The following is a 19,541-nucleotide window of genomic DNA, read 5'->3' on the forward strand; positions in this document are numbered from 1 at the left end:
CCTTCTCATTTGGTGGCCAAAGTATTTGAGCTTCAGTTTCAGTATCTGACCTTCCAGGGAATAGTCAGGGTTCCAAAACAGGAAGTAATCCCAGCTGGGACAAATATCAACCTGGGGTGCAAATTTGCAGGAGAGAAACGCCAAGCGGGGAAAGGTTAAGCACACCTCCTTCCTAAAGAGGAAGCAGTAGCAACCAGTCAGCAGAGACCCTTTCTTGCTCGACCAGGAAGCCAGCCTGACCCGAGGAGGGGCTGTAGTTTAGTGGAAGAGCATCTATTTGATATGCAGAAGGTCCCAGGTTCAATCCCTGGCATCTAAGGTAGTAGGTGATGAGAAAGTCCTCTGCTTGAGACCCTGGAGAGCTGCTGCTGGTCTGTGTAGACAATACTGATTTTAATTCAGTCTGATAGATTCAGGTGGGTAGTCATGCTGGTCTGCAGCAGCAAGAACAAAGTTTGAGTCCAGTGGCAACTTTAAGATGAACTAAGTTTTATTCAAGGTATGAGTTTTCATGTGCAGGCACACTTCTTCAGATACAGTCAGGGCTTTTTTGTTGTAGGAACTTCTTTGCATATTAGGCTGTACCCCCCTGATGTAGCCAGTCCTCCAAGAGCTTACAGAAAGCCCTGTAAGAAGAGCCCTGTAAGCTCTTGGAGGACTGGCTACATCAGGGATGTGTGGTCTAATATGCAAAGGAGTTCCTGCTACAAAAAAAGAGCCCTGGATACAATTAAATGGAATTTACCAGTCCATACACATGAGGTATATATATATGGACTGGTAACTTCCATTCCATTGTATCTGAGGAAGTGTGCGTGCACATGAAAGCTCATACCTTGAATAAAACTTTGTTTGTCTTTACGAGTCCACTGGACTCAGACCTTGTCTCAGCACAAAGCAGTTTCATGCACATATGTTTGTGTGTTCATAGAAGCATTTATCAAGAGACATGCTGAGAACTTCACTAGAACATAGTTGCCTGGTGACCTTACCTTGTTCAAACTCCCAATTACAGGCAAGGGCAGCTCCTGATCAGATCACATGAATGTCCCCTGATGAAGTTTGTCTCAAGGGTACCATTCTGCTGAATAGCATCGTGTTTGCATAGTGCAGTGGCTGCTTGCACTACAGGGACCAGGGCTTTGCAGCTTGCAGCTGCTCTTGACAGGCCTGAGAACAAATCACTTTATTTATCAGAGATGAGGCATGTATTCCCCAGAATCATGGTCAGGAGCAGGCCTTGGATTCAGCGGGAGCTCACAGGAGCGCAGCTTCTGAACCTTTCTGAGAGTTCCTCCTCCTCCTCCTGAGAGTTCCACCTCCTTGTCCATTGAATAGTAGGTGCAGCTGCATAACAATCCCTGAATGAGCTCCACCACCTATTTTTCTACAAAATGACCCCTGCTGCTACCTAATCTTAAACAGGTACACACATGGCCTGGCCTGACATAGCCCAGCCCAACATGGCCCAGCCCAACCCGACATGGCTCGGCCCAACAAGGTCTCATTTATGTCTGATCCAACCCTCATAACAAATGAGTTCGACACCCTGGGCTTTGCCATTCTGCCTTCCTTATTGGCTGGTTTTTATGATTTTTGCTCTGTGTTCTTTTGCTTCTTTTTATTGTATTTTTTGTGGTTTATAGTCTTTGGTTTTTTAAAAACTGCTTTTAGTGATTTATACTCAAGCCCCCATGCTGCTCTGAAGCTCACTGGACAGCTATGGGCCTGTCACACTTTGTTAGCTGAAACTCCCCATAACTTGGTTGTGAGGAGACAATGGAAAAGGGGTCATTGATGAGCTGCTGGTCTCCTTGGAGGAAGGATGGGATAAAATGTACAAAGCAAATTTTAATTTAATTTAATTTAATTTTTAAAAATTTAGATCCCACCCTACTGCAATTGTCAGTGTGATAATCTACATCACACTGGTGTAGTGGTTGAGTGTGCGGACTCTTATCTGAGAGAACTGGATTTGGTTCCCCACTTCTTCACTTGCACTTGCTGGAATGGCCTCGGGTTAGTCATAGATATCGCAGGAGTTGTCCTTGAAAGGGCAGCTGCTGTGAGAGGCCTCTCAGCCTCACCCACCTCGCAGGGTGTCTGTTATGGGGGAGGAAGATAAAGGAGATTGTGAGCCACTCGGAGAGTGAAGGCTGAGATATAAATCCAATATCATCATCATCTTCTTCTTCCTCACTGGAGGAAGGGGCACCGCAGGTTCCAAAAGGACTCATTACATCAGACAACTCGTTAAACCTTTCAGCAGCGTTTGCGCACACATCCATGTCATTGCTGAATCAGCTCACTTCAAGGCCAAACAATCCCCTTCTCTGTCTTCCTGTCACTAAGCTGGCTGATTTGCCTAATGGGATCTGACTGACAGGAAAGCTCCATCATGATTGCCAGATCGAGGAAGAAACCTCAAGAGGGGAACTGGGACAGGTGTGTCTCTCTCTGCGTGTGTGTGCACGCGCGCAAACACAGAGGAAGACACTTCAGGAATAAAAATAGTACACATAATGAGATCCTTCACTTAGCTGCTGTAGTTGCTAACCTCCGCCTCCTCTGTCTCATCATGCATATGTCTAAATGCGCATCTTGTCTCCGAGATGAACCGTTGCGTTCCTATCACTAGGACAATTACCGGTGCTGAGACTACAGCTTCATCATAATTGCTGTCAATTCGACAACCTCCTGAGCAATAATAATTAGGGCTGCAACATTTGGGTCAATTCATCAGAGGGCTGTGAGTTGGGAGCCTGGCTACTGTTATGGGCCTATCCTAAGGACTCGGCTTAATGTGACATGCCTGAGGGGAGGCAGAATTTAGGGCAGGGGTCTGCAACAGGTAGTTCATGAGTTACTAGCTCACCATCTTCTAAAGAATAGCTCGTGCAGCCCCTAGAGGACTCAAGAAATGACTGCAAGAGAGAATGCTCTCTTTAAGACTCAAAGCCATGAGAAGGCTCAATCAACTGACCTGACATGTCTTAAGGATGTCAGCTGCAGGGGCAGGAACAATCTTGTCCATGTTGCATGGATATGATTCTGGAAGTGATGTTGCTGTAGCCAGGTAGTGCTCTAGGATTCACCTAGAAGTCTATGGTTAAACCAGGCCTCAGATTCAGTAGGAGCTCACAGGAGCGCACCTCCTGAACCTTTCTGAGGTTCCCCCTCCTCCTTCCCATCTTGCCCATTGAATAGTAGGTGCAGCTGCATAACAACCCCTGGATGAGCTTCACCACCTGTTTTTCTACAAAACGACCCCTGGGTTAAACCATAAAGTTCGGAGTGAATTCAATCTAGACCAATGACCTGATGTGATGATGTCACATCCGGTTTTGCACTGGAAGTGACATTGCACAATTGTTGCAACGCTGAAGATTCCCTCCCCGTTTTCCCTGGCTGGTCTGTGAACTGGCATTGGGGAATGGGTGGACAATGCCAGGAGGACTTATGTCACCTAGTATGTGTGTATATATTTTAACAATGCTGGATATTGTTCATTACTCAGAGCAAGTTCTCATTGGTTCTTGAGGGCAATCCCTGACCTTGAGCTCATAGCAACAGGAATGGTGAAATTTCTTGAGGGTATCTCCCCAATGTGCTTTAAGGCAACAGCTGTGTCCAAGATTGCATCAGGGCACTGAGAAGGTGAACCCCTCCCCCAGTGGAGGAGAAGGGATAGGTGTTTATTTTTGTGTGAAGTAAAGAATCTTCTAGATTCTTGGGGAAACAGAGAGAGAAATTAGGAGTAGGATTTGATTGAGGCACCATGAGGTACAATCCCTATCTCTCTCTGTCTCTCTGTCTGTCTGTCACTCTTGCTCTTTGTGGGGTAGTCAGATGTAAAGCCCTGTAAGCAGGGCTTTTTACTTGGAAAGCAGAGATGACAGATCTCTCAAGAAGAAAATGAAGGAGAAACACACAGGTGCCTCTCATGAACTTTTAAACATTTTTTTGAGAATTTTGTTTCCACAAAGAGGTTCCAGAACTCCATTCCACCACATTCTCCCAGAAAAAAAAAAGCTCTGTCTGGAAGCATTCTTTCTCACCTCCATCAGGACTCTACTTGTATGTCTGTGAGTAGAGGGATCTGGCAGCATTGAGGGGCTTCTGAACCTCCAGGTCTTCCTCAGAAGAGGGGGCAGTTCCCCAGTCCTCCTGCTTTCCTTCAGATGAGCAGGGTGGAATTCTAGCAGGAGCTCCTTTGCATATTAGGCCACACACCCCTGATGTGTGGCCTTATCCTCCAAGAGCTTACCAAAAAAAAGAGCCTTGTAAACTCTTGGAGGATTGGCTACATCAGGGGTGTATGGCCTAATATGCAAAGGAGCTCCTGCTAGAATTCCACCTGTGCTGATGAAGAGTTGGTTCTGGGATCCAGCCCTGGTGGTGTCTTGACTGGAGAGTATAGGATGCAGCCTTCATTAAGTTCAACCATGTGGTTCACCTAGCTTAAGCTGTTTACCTTGATTGTCAGCAGCTGTCCAGGGTCTCAGGCAAAGAAAGGTCTTTCCAGGGGTCGTTCTGTAGAAAAAGAGGTGTTGGAGCTCATTTGCATAACTCATTTGCATATGTCACACACCCCTGACATCACCAGAAAATGTCCTCAATTATATCAGCTCAGCATCTACCTTCAAATGCTCCTTGAATTATACTCGTCATAATAAAACCTTACTCCCATCATACTTTTAAAATTACTTTTTCTTATGTGGCGCAGTGGCATGATCAAGATTTCCATCTGTCTGCTTTATATGTTTTGGTTATTTTCCCATTTTTTAATGGGGGGAAATGTTAGAAAGTTTGTCCAATCTTGGAGTTCAGGAAAATTCTCACAGGAGGTTTGAACAATGGAGTCCAGAAGCAAGTATATTGGGGTGGGTGGGGGTGGGGAGAAAGAGCACAATAAAATGTAGAGGTTCTGGAGCTCTGCTCCTGTGAGTTCCTGCCCAAAATGAGGCCTGGTCTTTCCTAGCCCATGAGATTCTTTAACTGGAGAAGCCAGATACTAAACTTGGGTCTGTCTGTATGCAAAGCAGATGCACCCTGTTAAGTGCTATTCTGATCCCTAACGCCTCTTCTTATGAGAACGGTTGTTAGCTGCAAGAGGTGTTTTACCTCATTGTGCAGTGCTAATTTTATCTTAGAAGAGAAATACTTTCTGATGCAGGAGAGAAAGGGGAATGCCTCTTCTAAAATAATCACTAGGAAAGCACGTACATGATTAAAAAACAAGGGTTTTTTTTTCTTTACAGCTCTTCCCCTTCCCAAAAAGTACATTTATATTTTTCCTGCTTTATGTTTCACTTGATCTGTTGGATCTTGCCCAATTTTACATGTATTAAAGGTTTAATCCTTATTTTTATGGATGTTTTCATATATAACATCCTTTGTGCTGTGTTGACAGATTTGCCTGCAACCCACCTTGTGAACTTTTTGCTTAAGAGTGAAAAAAGAGTTATTTTTAAGAATAACTCAGTAAAACACATGACTCATGTCTATGCAATACTGCACAGGATCACCACATGAAGCTGCCTTAAACTGAGACCGATTCCCCACTAGGGTTGTTCCAGCATTGGAGCTCTCGCCCCCTACCCCCCGCCCCCCGCTCCAATGCGTCTGTCTGATTTTGCACAAGCTGCCCCACAGCTGTGACTTGGCCCACCTCTTTCTTGCGACAAGCAGAAACCATTTTTCAGAGGATCTTGCTTGCTGGAAAGAAGAGGCGGGTCAAGTCACTGCAGTGTGGCAGCTTGTGCAAAATCGGATGGAAGTGCCAGTCGGGGACAGCTCTGATGCCAGAACAAGCCTAGTGGAGAATTGGTCTGAGTCACACCATGGGTCTATGCAAGCCAAACGAGACTACTCTGATGGGCAATAGTTCTCTGAAGTCTTAGGAGGTCATCTGTTACCCAATCCTTTTAACTGAAGATGCTGGGGATTGAACCTGGGATTTTTTTTTGCACAAGGTAAAGATATCACTGAGTTGGCAGCCCCTCCTTATCACATCACAATCGCCTACCTGGAGCACAGGGCTTTTTTTGTAGCAGGAACTCCTTTGCATATTAGGCCACACCCCTGATATAGCCAATCCTCCTGGAGCTTACAACAGGCCCTGTACTAAGAGCTCTGTAAGCTTTTGGGGGATTGGCTACATCAGGGGGTGTGGCCTAATATGCAAAGGGATTCCTGCTACAAAAAAAGCCCTGTCTGAAGGGACGCATCAATGCACATGCGCTCAACAGTAATAGGGCTGCAGAGAGGATGGAGGTGCTAATAAGCAGAAGGATGCAAAACTGCATGTGAACTTTCCATCATTTAATTCTGCCAGTAACATCAGGCGATCTCATAATGGCACTGAAATCAAGGAATGGTGGTGGGAGGCAGCACAGAACAAAAATATGGAACAATAAAGGAATGTAAAGACAGAAATTTGCTTGTCCCTGCAGAGATAGCCTCTAAAGCAGATGAGCTTTTTTATTTTTTTTTTTAAAAAATCTGTGGCGTGTTCTTTTGAATGAATAAATCCAGATGTTTAAGTGCCTATGAAGAAAGGGACATCTTATAGCATCCATAATTTTCCATTATCACTTGCAAAGCTTGCATGCAGTAGTAATCATTTTAATTTGATAAGCGCTTCTGGGTGTTGGAATATATGGATCCTTCCGCTGGTCTTATGACATAACCCTTTGCCACTGAGGGTACATTTCTCAGTAGGCTTTTTTGGAAATTAAGGCCCATTGTTCTCTACAAGGCTTGCTTTGGAGTAAATATGAAGCTACCTTCTATTGAATCAGACCACTGGTTCATCAAGCTGAGCATTGTCTATTCAGACTACTAGTGGCTCTCCAAGATCCCAGGTAAAGGTCTTTCTCATCATCTACTTCATGGCCACTGCAGTCACCTTTTGGGATCCTAATTCAGGTGCCCTCACCTTCTGAGATTAGGTGGGTAGTGATCTGGGACAGGGCCTTCTTAGTCATGGCACCAAAACTCTGGAACTCTCTCCCCAGGGAGATTTGTCTGTTGTCTCCTGTTGCCATCTTCAGCCAGTGGGTAAAAACATTTTTGTTCCCTTTGGCATTCTCTCAGTAATCCCCCCTTTGTTAAGGTTAAACTGAAAGGGGAGGGAAGGTGCCTTTTACACATTTTTAGCAGAACTGAGAAATGCTCTCCTGTTTGACAATTTCTTGCGGATTGCATCAAATGGGGGTAAAAGTGATTATCCATTAAAAAAATGAATCAATTGATGATACGATTAGCTGGAATTGCCCATGTGGCTGATGTGGGAGCATTGCCCTGGGGCTCTCTTTTGCTTTTACTTGCCTTTACTGACTTTGCTACTGTAATCATTCCACCAAACTTCAGGATCACACCATACATCACCATGGTCACTGTATCTTTATCCTTATTGTTAGTGTAATAATTCCACAAACACACCATGCCAGAAGGACCAGAATTTTTATTGCAGCAAAAGAAGGGCCTTTTCTGGCCTCTGCTTAGACAAAAACTAACAGCCAACAACCAACAGAGGAAGTGAAACTAAACTACAACACATGCTTTCCCGCCCTAAAGAACCAGGGGAAAATAACTAAGTTCAGTAAGGGAACACCACCAAAATCACAACTTGCCATGATAAAACAGCTACCTTGCCAAACGTGAATGGTTCTGCAGCACTATAACATCACTGTGTTTGATATGTGAGCCCTGATTGAATGGGCTCACTCTAGGATGAAGCTGGAACCACAAAACAAAGATAACAAAAGAACTGTAGAAAGGAACTTTGATGGCCCTCAGCTCTATCCTTCCATTTTTGTCCCCCATTGATGCTCTTCCTCTTCTTGCAACACCCCTAGCTTTGGTTGCTGTCCCTTCCAACATCTACTAAACAACATTGCTATTATCCCCTCTCCTCTTGGGAGCATGTGAAAATGGGGAAATAATGGCAGAAAATAGCAGAAAACAGGCTCAAAAAGGTAAACATTGGCTGCTTACAGATAGGCAATTTAAGGTGACTCAGAGATGCCTTAGAGTGACTAGAAAAACCTGTCCAAATGCACACATCTGCTGCCCGTCCCCATCACATACTCACCCCATCCTCCGGCATCCTCAGAGTGGCTCAAAAAGCTACCACAATCCGCTCTAGGTGCTCCCCGGTATTCTTTTCTAAAGAAAATGTATGGAAAAAAACAAACCCAAACCATGCCAAGGGAATGGCGTGCTACAGCCGTCTGACTGCGCCGAGGCGCCCCATGGGCGGGATAGGGGTGCCTTGCACTGGACAGTCTGAGATGTTTCTTTTTGAGCCTGCGCAATTTGGGATAGCTCCTATGTGCCCCAAACTGCCCGTCTGTGAGCAGCCATAAATAAGTTTGGAAGGGACCTTTTGGGCCCTCTCAAAGCTCTGCTTCTGGTCCAGAAGTTCTGAACTTCCAGGGCTGCATTTTTTTAATACAGAAATTCTGGCAGTCATCTTTGGCTCTGTAACAGCGCCCTGCGTTTTCAGTCATAGAGGTAGGTGAGGGGGAAAGGAAAGCTGCTGAAGCCCTCTCCGGTTTTGATTTATGGATTTGTTCCAGTCAGAGAAGCTCTGAGCTTCTTTTCGATAAGGGTTATAAGTGATTAGAAAGTAATGAACTATGGAAAAGGATCAGAAGATGCTGAGATTAGATCTTCTCTGCCGGAAAGGAGCCGGTGACGGAACAATCTGCATGAAATGTCGCTCGGCTGTCAGCTTTTCAAAAGCATTGATTTATTTCTGTTATCTTTACATTTTCTCTCCACAGAACAAGATATGTGGAATTAAGTCGGCGGTGATAGGGACATACTCACCTCAGTTGGTTCCATTTGCCTCGGTGTGGTTTTTTTTAAAAGAAGAAAAGCTATTCCACAGCTGTCTCTCTCCACTTCTCAAGATTTAACACAAGAGCATCGCCCAGTCATGGATGGGAGATGATTGTCTCTGCCTACGCCTGCGCTGGTAGATGCCTCCCGTATTTACTGCAGAACCACTGCGCTGTGATGAGGACAATTTTAGAAGGAGGCTTACGGCGCTGTGGAAGAACAATTCCTTTGCTCATAGAAGGCCCCATGTTCATGTGGCATCATGAGGTCCCAGCAACCTCACATAATAGAAAAGACCCATAGGCATGGTGTCAGTTGTGCACCACCAATCATAGCTGGAACAGGAGATAGTTGAATTACAATCTTTATACTCATTACAAAACTCTGGGCAATGGAACCCCTGTAATCTCCTGTTTCAGTCTGTTTCTGAAAAGATGCTGCAGTAAAACAGGTTGCTCAGCTCTGGGAATCTTGATTTCAGATTTGTGTCCATTCATCTTTTGGTATGTCCAGGCCACAAGGGCACTGGGTTCAGCTGGTGGGCAGAAGTTGGTAGGGTTGTGCCACTGGGCTGGTCACTTTTAGGTTGCCATAAGGCTTTGAGTTGGCAATGCACATTCAATGCACTGGGCTGTGGTCCTTGCAGAAAGCTCCACAGGTTTGTAATTCAGAGAGATTCTCAGATTTGAACTAAGGCCCTGTGTGTGGCACTGGCACTGCCACAATGGCACTTGTTCTGCTGGCACATAGCACTGGTATGCTCCTTGCAAACAGGCATCTTCACCACAGTTGACCTTCCATTGCAGAGATTCTCTAGGAGAATCTCACTGCTGCCTGTGTTTGCAAGTTTTTCCCACCATAGGAAACAATGAGGAATGGGGGAAATCACTTTGGGGTCCCATCGAATTGGAACCCCTGGTCCAATATTTTTGGAATTTGGGGGTTTTCTGGGGGAGAAGCTCCTACAGCTACACTGCAGATTTGGTGTCTCTCCCTCAAACCATCTCTTCCCCAGTGTCAATTTTCCCACTATGGGGAAATTTACTAATTTTCCCTCTGCCATAGGAAAGCATGGGGAATGGGGGCACCCTGTTTGGGTGCCCCTAGAATTGGACCCCCTGGTCCAATCCTTTTGAAACTTGGGGGTTCTGTGAGGGAGAGACTCCTGCAACTACACTGCAAATTTGGTGCATCTTCCTCAACCCCCCCCCCCCCGCCCCAGTCCCCATACTTTGTTTTGCCATTGACTTTAATGGCCCATAGGGTATAATGGAACTGAACAGTTGCCGAATAGATTCAGTAGTATTCGGGCAGCTGTATTCAGCTGCAGCATAACACTAGAGAATCTGATTCAGCTGTATTTGGCTCCAAATGCAGTCAAAAGCTGTTATTTGGGGTTGTATTCAGCCAAACCGAATGCACACCCCTAATACTGGAAGCTGACCAAGTGAAGGAACCTGAGATGGTATGGCTGGTATTTTTAGGTCATGTCATTGTGTTGCCAAGAGTGGCTATAGGGACAGAGTTGGCATCTTGGTTTGTTGCAGGCTGTCCATAACTGAAAAGAAGAAACAAAGCTGGCTGTCCTCTGCACTCTTATCCATCTAGATGTGCTATAGGACACAATACTGGAGGTATCATATGTTCACATGTAGGGATGGGTATGAACTAGCTGATGAATTAAAGTTCATCATAAATTTTGGCTGGTTCATGGTTTACAAAGTGATGTTTACAAACTAAATGGCTCACAAACCAATACAAACCAGATTGGTTCGCAAACCAACCTCCTGGTTCATATGAGCTCATGGTTCAGCCGCAAAAAAATGCAGTTTGTGCCCATTCTTATTCACACGTAGTGTCAGTATTTCTGCTGTGGATGAGCACTGAGATACCATCTTTTTAAAACAACAACAACAACATGTTTTTGCATCTTCTGCAAAAGATATGCTGCTTGCAGAAGTCAGTCCTGCTTGCAGAACCTTTACTCTCGGTATGGAGTAAGCTGACATTCCTGATAAAAACTTTTGCTCACACATGTTCATAATATATCAGAATCCAGCCATATGTTTTGGATATGAGGCTGGCACCGAAAAGTCTCCCACCCACCCAACTACATATGTTTGGATCATTATCTGCACATTTGCAGCATCTCAGCTTATGCACAGACGCCTCCTCCACCATCGCAGCTGGTCTTTCTCTTCCTCCTCTGCCCAGCCAGGCTCTCTTTAGAAACCCTTTTAATTGGCTTGTCAGGATAACCTGCCGCTACCTGCCCTGCTTGGCTAGTTCACTAATAGGGCTCCGATGCCTCATCTCAGAACCAGACAGCCTGCAAAAGGGATCTGCGAAAGCTACTTAAAGTACAAAGGATTCGGAGAACCGTCCCTCCAGTTTCTCTAGTAACCAAACCTAACTTGCTGGTGGTGATCTTGATGCAGTCAAATAACTTACAGATTGAGGATTTTTCCAGATTTCTCCGTGTGCGCATTTCATCCTGGATTTTAGCGTTCTAAATTGACTGGTTGCACTTATTTATTTATTTATTTATTTATTCAACTTATATCCCGCCCTCCCCACCGAAGCAGACTCAGGGCGGCTCACATTGAAAGGTCATAAAAACCAGTATTAATAAACCATAACATAAAAAATATAAAGTACATAATAAATAAAAGCATAGAAAACAATAGCATAAAACAATGTCAGGTGCTATTATGCTCTAACAGCCCAATATATTGATGTATTAGTAATGGCAGGTAACTACCAATTCAGTCGATGTTAAGGTTTATTATTTAGCTATTACTGCTAGATGTCCTATTAAGAGAAAGGTTGCAGGTCCCATTAGAGTGTTCGAGGTGGGCCAAATAATGTCTGTTTCTTATTAGGCCGGATGGTTTAATATCTGTTTTTTTCTGATTCGGATCAAGATTTTAATTCAAAAATGCCTGGTGGAAGAGCACCATTTTGCAGGTCCTGCGGAACTGTGAAACTAGAGAGCCAGTTTGGTGTAGTGGTTAAGTGGGTGGACTCTTATCTGAGAGAACCAGGTTTGATTCCCCACTCTTCCATTTGCACCTGCTGGCATGGCCTTGTGTCAGTCATAGCTCTGGCAGAGGTTGTCCTTGAAAGGGCAGCTGCTGTGAGAGTCCTCTCAGCCCCACCCACCTCACAGGGTGTCTGTTGTGGGGAAGGGAGATAAAGGAGATTGTGAGCCACTCTGAGACTCTTGAGTGGAGGGTGGAATATAAATCCAATGTCTTCTTCTTCTTCTCTTGCAGGGCCCTAACCTCCTCCAGAAGCTCATTCCACCAGCTGGGGGCCACAACAGAAAAGGCCCTGGCTCTGGTCATCTTGAGCCCGGCCTCTTTCAAAGAGGTACTAAAGCATTACAAATGATCTGTCATTTTCCTTCCCCCCCCCCAAAAAAAAGAGAGAAAATTTGAACTGCATGTACAGTTTGCTGAAGCTCCCAGTTCCTTCCACTCCCCCAGGTTTGTTGGAGATTGCTAAAACACTACAAAAAAGAGCAGCATTGACATGATATGGTGTACAGCTGTCTCAAGATTCTGTTTTGTGTGGTGTTTTGCCAATGCACAGGAGTGTATTTGTGCCTCAGCAAAGTTCCACCCCCAAATTTATCATTATACTATCATTTCAGAATTACTAGTTTGCAGTGTCTATGGTTAACATGGAAGGTGAAAGGTGCTTATGAAAAGAAGGAACTGAAATCGGTGACCTATGGTGGGGAGAGCTAATGCGGTGTACCAGTTAAGAGTGTACAAGTAATATCTGGGAGACCTGGAGCTGAATCCCCACTCATGCTATAGAAGCTGGCTGGGTGACCTTGGGCCAGTCATCCTCTCTCAGCCTAACCTACCTCACAGAGTGGTTGTGAAGATAAAATGTAGGAAAGAAGAATGGTGTAAAGCAGCGTTTCTTCTGAGCTGAATTAGTGTGAGCTAGCTCACAGGTTGTTTTAATCTCCAGCTCACACATTTTTGTCTTAGCTCACAGGAAGGATGGCCCCAGAGCAAACTAATGTATGCAGTAGCTCACAACTTTAATGCCAGTAGCTCACCAAGTAGAATTTTTGCTCACAAGCCTCCACATGTTAGAAGGACCATTGGTGTAAAGCCACTGTAGGTCCCCTTTGGGGAGAGAGGCGGAGTGCCAATGAATTAAACAAATGAGTTTTTTAAAAACTAAATTGATCCACATTCTGAAATGAATTTTAGAAATTCTCCATGCGGAGGAAGAAAGGCGAAAGGCAGCACATAGAGACAAACTGCCCAACAAAAAAAGGAATGGGGAAAATCCATTTTGTGACTCAATCACCATGCTCTATGCACCTGTTTGGCCACATGAACAGGATTCCCAGAAACAGTGGGCATTCATTGTCTTCAGGCATTCCCCAGTGAAAGGCCTTTGCTCCCTTCCCAGAAGATGCAACAGTGCTGGCCAGATCGGCATGCTAGATGGAGTTTCCTGCAGGCACCAGTGAATCACAGCACACATAATTTTAAACAAACTTTTTTAACAAGCTCTTGTAAAATAACAATACGCAGCAGCTTTAAATTTCTCCAGGTGTCACTTCCCTTGGAAAAGTTCCAGTTCAGAGGTGTGTTGTGGGGAGAACTGATGCTTTGCAGGCTTCCTCCTAGGGAGGCAGCAAGATCTGGTTATGGGAAGGCTGTAAGACTGAAATTCAGGAATCAAAGCTATTGAATCTTTTATGATGCAGAACTTACTTCAGTGACTTACAGTCATTATGCTCCAAGCTTATGGATGTTTCTGATATTCTGCTAATACATCACCCCCTTCCCTGATCTGGTTAGCCCAGGCTAGCCCAATCTCAACAGATTTTGGAAGCTAAGCAGGTTTGGCCCTGGCTAGTATTTGGATGGAAGACTGCCAAGAAGAAGACCCCAGCTTTATACCCTGCCCTTCTCTCTGAACCAGAGTCTTAGAGCAGCTAACAATCTCCTTTATCTCCTTCCCCCACAACAGACACCCTGTGAGGTAGGTGGGGCTGAGAGGGCTCTCACAGAAGCTGCCCTTTCAAGGACAACCTCTGAGATAGCTCTGGCTGACACAAGGCCATTCCAGCAGCTGCAAGTGGAGGAGTGGGGAATCAAACCCGGTTCTCCTAGATAAGAGTCTGTGCACTTAACCACTACACCAAACTGGCTCTCCTACCAGGAATACCAGGGTTGCTATTCAACGGCAAGCAGTGGCAAAACCACCTCTGAATGTCTCTTGCCTTGAAAAGCCCACGGGATAATCACAAGTCAGTTGCAACCTGATGCATTTTCCTCCACCACCATCCTTCCCACTCCCACCTCGGATTTTGGAATTCCAAATTATGCCCATCTCGTTTCTGAAGCTGCCATTTTCTCCCAGGGGAACTGATCTCCTAGTCTCCAGATCAGTTGTAATTCCAGTCAGGGCTGGTGCGTGGGGTTCTGCCACCTGAGGCAGAACCCCGACCTGCGCCCAACCCTCCCTCTCTGGAAAAATTTTCTCACAGCATGATAGTGTCCACAGGGGTAATGTCATCATGTCAATTGCAAAAGGCGCCCTTGTATCTGGGCACTGAGGGGCCCGGGGAGTTCCTCTGACCCCTCAGCACCCAGAAACAATGTGCCACCCCAAGTGCTGGCGCCCCAGGCAATTGCCGAATGTTGCCTAATGGATGCACCGGCTCTGATTTCAGAAGAGCTCCAAGTCCCACCTGGAGCTCAGACTTTACCATATTTCTCCCTCCCCAGGGCTGCCAACACCAAGCTGGGAAATTCCTGGAGATTTGGGGGTGGAGCCTTGAGAGAGTGGGGTTTGTGGAAGGGAGGGGTCGCCTTGTGTTTAAATGTCATAGGATCTGCCCTCCAAAGCAGCCATTTTGTCCAGGGGAACAGATCTCTGTAGTCTGGAGATCAGTTGTAATCTTGAGAGGTTTCCAGTCATCACCTAGGGTTGCCAGGTCCAATTCAAGAAATATCTGGGGACTTTGGGGGTGGAGCCAAGATACTTTGGGGGCGGAGCCAGGAGCAAGGTTGTGACAAGCATGATTGAACCTCAAAGGGAGTTCTGGCCATCACATTTAAAGGAACGACACTCTTTTTAAATGCCTTGTCTTCATTGGAAAATATGGAGGATGGGGGCACGTTCTTTTGGGTCTCATAGAATTGGACCCTGGTCTAATCTTTTGGAAATGTGGGGGCATTTTTTGAGGAGAGGCCCTCGATGGTATGCTGAAAAGTTGGTGCATCTATCTCAAAAACATGTCCCCCCCTCGATACCCACAGACCAATTTGCTATTATATCCTGTGGGGAACCAGTCTCCATAGGGTATAATGGAATGCCCACTGGACATTTCCTACCGCCCTACTTTCTGATAACCTTGAAGTGGGGGAGAGCCTCCAAGCCAGGGGATCCTCTACTCCCTACTCCCACTATATGGCCCTTGCTTGCTTTCTCCCTCTGAAAAGATGGCCGGCTGCTGAAGGACTCTGGGAGGGGACGGGCCCAGTGAGAGTTGGGCCAGCAAAGCTGGTAGAAAAGCTTGAATAACAATCATATATACAGTCCATTAGAGATGTAGAATCCCTTTTAACAATGACGCATTATCGGGAGATGAACTGTCTAATTCCCACTTTGCAATTTAAATGTAATTAGGGGCTTCCTAATGACTAAAACCTGAGTTTGCTCGGCTATCCATTTTCTTTTCCCTTTTTGATCCAGTGCTTGGCTAAATGGACATGTAATTACTTAGGCCTCTCCATAATTCAGCCCATCTTTTCAATAATTAAGATGCACTTTGGCAAGAGAAAGCAGCAAGCAATCAAGTGACCTTCAGCTTCTTTCTCGCACCCCACTACAGAAGACTTTGGCGACTAGTCTCCAGAATGAACAAGCCATAAGAGTTTGCGAAGAGGCAGGCTGGACATGAGGGGTGTGAGAACTTCTCTTGTTCGGCAGGTGAGCCTAGCGTTTTAAGAAAATAAGAGAAGCCATGCTGGATCAGGCCAGTGGCCCATCCAGTCCAACACTCTGTATCACACAGTGGCCCCCCAAAAAACCCAGGTGCCATCAGGAGGTCCATCAGTGGGGCCAGGACACCAGAAGCCCTCCCACTGTACCCCCCCCTCAAGTACCAAGAATACAGAGCATCACTTGCCCCAGAGACAGAGTTCCATCTATACCTAGGGCGGGGTATAAATAAAATTTTATTATTATTATTATTATTACCTTGTGGCTAATAGCCACTGATGGACCTCTGCTCCAGATGTTTATCCTTGAAGCTGTCTATGCTTCTAGCTGCCACCACCTCCTGTGGCAGTGAATTCCATATGTGAATCACCCTTTGGGTGAAGAAGTACATCCTTTTATCTGTTCTAACCTGACTGCTCAGCAATTTTGTTGCGTATCCACAAGTTCTTGTATTGTGAAAAAGGTAGAATAGCAGGAATGTATCTTTGCTCTGGTGCACGGCAGAGGCATGTGTGAACACTACTTTGCCGCAGAGCATGAAGCACCTTCCGTTTGGAGAGGGACCCTGACTCAGTGGTGAAGCCTCTACTTGGCATGCAGATGTTCCCAGGTTCCATCCTCAGCTTCTCCAGTTATGGCTCAAGTCATAAGTGATGAGAAAGTCTTCAACCTGAGACTTTGGAGAGCCATTTACTTTGTTTATATTTGATTAAATTAATTTTTAAACCGCCTTCCCCTATAAAATAGGGCAGTGTACATCAGTAAAAATGGCTACCTAGTCATTTACAGTTTCAACAGCAAAAATCATAGTTTATGTCAATATAACAGTAAAGGTAGTCCCCTGTGCAAGCACCCAGTCGTTACCAACCCATGAGGTGATATGATGTCACATCATGATGCTTTCTTGGCAGACTTTTTACAAGGTGGTTTGCCATTGCCTTCCCCTGTCATCTACACTTTACCCCCAGCAAGCTGGGTACTCATTTTACCCACCTCGGATGGATGGAAGACTGAGTCAGCCTTGAACTGGCTACTTGAACCCAGCTTCTGCCAGGATTGAACTCAGGTCATGAGCAGAGCTTGGTCTGCAGAAGAAGAAGAAGAAGACAACAATGATATTGGATTTATATCCCACCCTATACTCTGAATCTCAGAGCGGTCACAATCTCCTTTACCTTTCCCCCCTACAACAGACACCCTGTGAGGTAGGTGGGGCTGAGAGAACTCTCCCAGAAGCTGCCCTTCAACTCTTACTAGAGCTATGGCTGACCCAAGGCCATTCAAGCAGGTGCAAGTGGAGGAATGGGGAATCAAACCTGGTTCTCCCAGATAAGAGTCCGCACACTTAACCGCCACACCAAACTGGCTCTCTACTGCAGCTTTCCACTCTCCACCACGGGGCTCCTCAATATAACAGTACAAACCTATAATAAAGGAGATGATGCTAAGACTGACGGACTATGCTACAGCCTCATGAGGAGGAGACAGGAAAAATAGGAGTGTCAGCAAGGTGGAAAGCCATTGTTGTCTTCAGTCAAAAACCTGGCAGAACATCTCTGCCTTACATACCCAGTGGAACTGCATTAGGTCCTGCAGGTCATGGATGGTATTCAGCAGAGAGTTCCACCAGGTTGAGGCCAGGGCAGAAAGTGCCTTGGGCCTGGTGGAGGACAGCTGGATGGCTCTTGGGCTGGGTTCTTATCAGCCAAGTGCAGTGCTCTTTGGGGGGTATACCAGGAGAGGTGGTCCCAAAGATGTGCAAGTCCTAGACCATTAAGGGCCTTAAAGATTAATACTGTTACATACTGAGATAAGGATGAGGACGGCAAGCATAGTGATCAGCTCCATTTATTGTGATTCCAGCAAAACTAACATAACATGCAACACACAGGCCTCAGCCTGGTTATATTCCAGGGGTGGCCAAACTGTGACTGGGAAGCCACACATGGCTCTTTTACACATATTGTGTGGCTCTTGAAACCTCCCACCCACCCCGTCAGCCGACTGGGAGAAGGCATTTGTCTCTTTAAATCACTTCTCTAGACCAAACTAGCCAGCGGCTTGGAGAATGCATTTAAAGTTGCTTTCCTTCCACCCCTCCCTCCCATCCACCCACCTTCCTTCCTTCCTTCCTTCCTTCCTTCCTTCCTTCCTTCCTTCCTTCCTTCCTTCCTTCCTTCCTTCCGCACTCATGTCTTGTGGCTCTCAAACATCTGACACTTATTCTGTGTGGTTCTTACATTAAGCAAGTTTGGCCACCCCTGTTATATACACTAAAACTCCACCCACTCCCCAAACCATTGGACGGTTTAAACTGACCCCAGGCACCCTATTGATTGTCAGTAACAGCCCGGCCAATCGGCCTGCGGATTCCACAATCCAGTAGTCTATTGTTCTAAACTCTAAGCTCCCACTGGGTTTTGGAGAATAAGTCCAGGCATGCCCAGCCCAGTCAGTCGCTATTCAGCAAGATACAAGGAAACAAGCCCAGATATAACAAATACCAGAACCTCGAACCTGACCTGGTACTCCACCAGAAGCCAATGCAGCTTATGCACCTCTCTCACCCAGTGGGATCTCAAAGTGTCTCATATAATTCTCCTGTCTTCCATGCTGTCCTCCCTACAACCCTGTGAGGCGGTTAGGCTGAGAGTGTGTGCCTGGCCCAAGGTCACCTGGCAAACTTCCATGGCAGAGCTGGGGATTCGAACCTGGATCTCCCAGCTCCTAGTCCAACCATCTAACCCACTCCACCATGCTGACGGTCTGGCTATCTGACCTGACTTGTAAATCAGCAGAGGAAAGCATATTGTTGAGTGACTGCCGAAAGCAGACAATATGAGCCCTCAGCAATTTTTAGCGTAGGGAGAGAGACCTTGAGTGTAAGAATGGGAATGCTAATAGCACGTCCTTATTTTCATCTGTGAGAAGCTGAGTGGGATGTGATTGGCCAGTCCTGAACAGTTACTTCCTTTTTAACTAGTCACTTAACTTACTGAAATCCACTTCACCTCTTTAATGGAGAGAATGCCAGTTACCTGGCTCAGTGGTGTTTTTTCTGAGGCTTAATTGATGTTTGCAAAGACGTGAAGGCCCTCCCTCGAAAACTGCCCCTGTATGTAAGTGCAAAGCAATCAGTGGTGATCATTATGGCTTTCTTTTCAAGGCTCAGGTTGTAATTAGCGGTGAATTGTATGGCTGGGACCATGAGAAATTTCACTTCTGTTCTTGAAGTTGTTGCCTGCTGTATTACGACATGTCTTCGTTCCCTTTCCAGAAGCAGGGTTAGATATGGCAGAAGAGCTACAGAAGTGGTCTCTCCCCTCCCCGCACCCCCCGCCCACCTTCCTCAAGCACCCTGACATTTGTCCCAAAATTTCTCTGAGGATTGGCAGAACTTCACAAGCAAAATGTGAGCACTCAATGAAATTGCTGAGCAGTTGGGTTAGAACAGATAAAAGACAGTACTTCTTCACCCAAAGGGCAATTAACAGGTGGAATTCACTGCCACCAGAGGTGGTGGCAGCTACAAGCATAGACAGCTTCAAGAGGGGATCGGATCAACATATGGAGCAGATGTCCATCAGTGGCTATTAGCCACAGGGTGTAGATGGAACTCTCTCTCTGGGGCAGTGATGCTCTGTATTCTTGGGTTTTGGCCACTGTGCGGCACAGAGTGTTGAACTGGATGGGTCATTGGCCTGATC

The sequence above is a fragment of the Heteronotia binoei genome, chromosome 18 (genome assembly GCF_032191835.1).
Source record: "Heteronotia binoei isolate CCM8104 ecotype False Entrance Well chromosome 18, APGP_CSIRO_Hbin_v1, whole genome shotgun sequence".
NCBI lineage: Eukaryota > Metazoa > Chordata > Lepidosauria > Squamata > Gekkonidae > Heteronotia > Heteronotia binoei.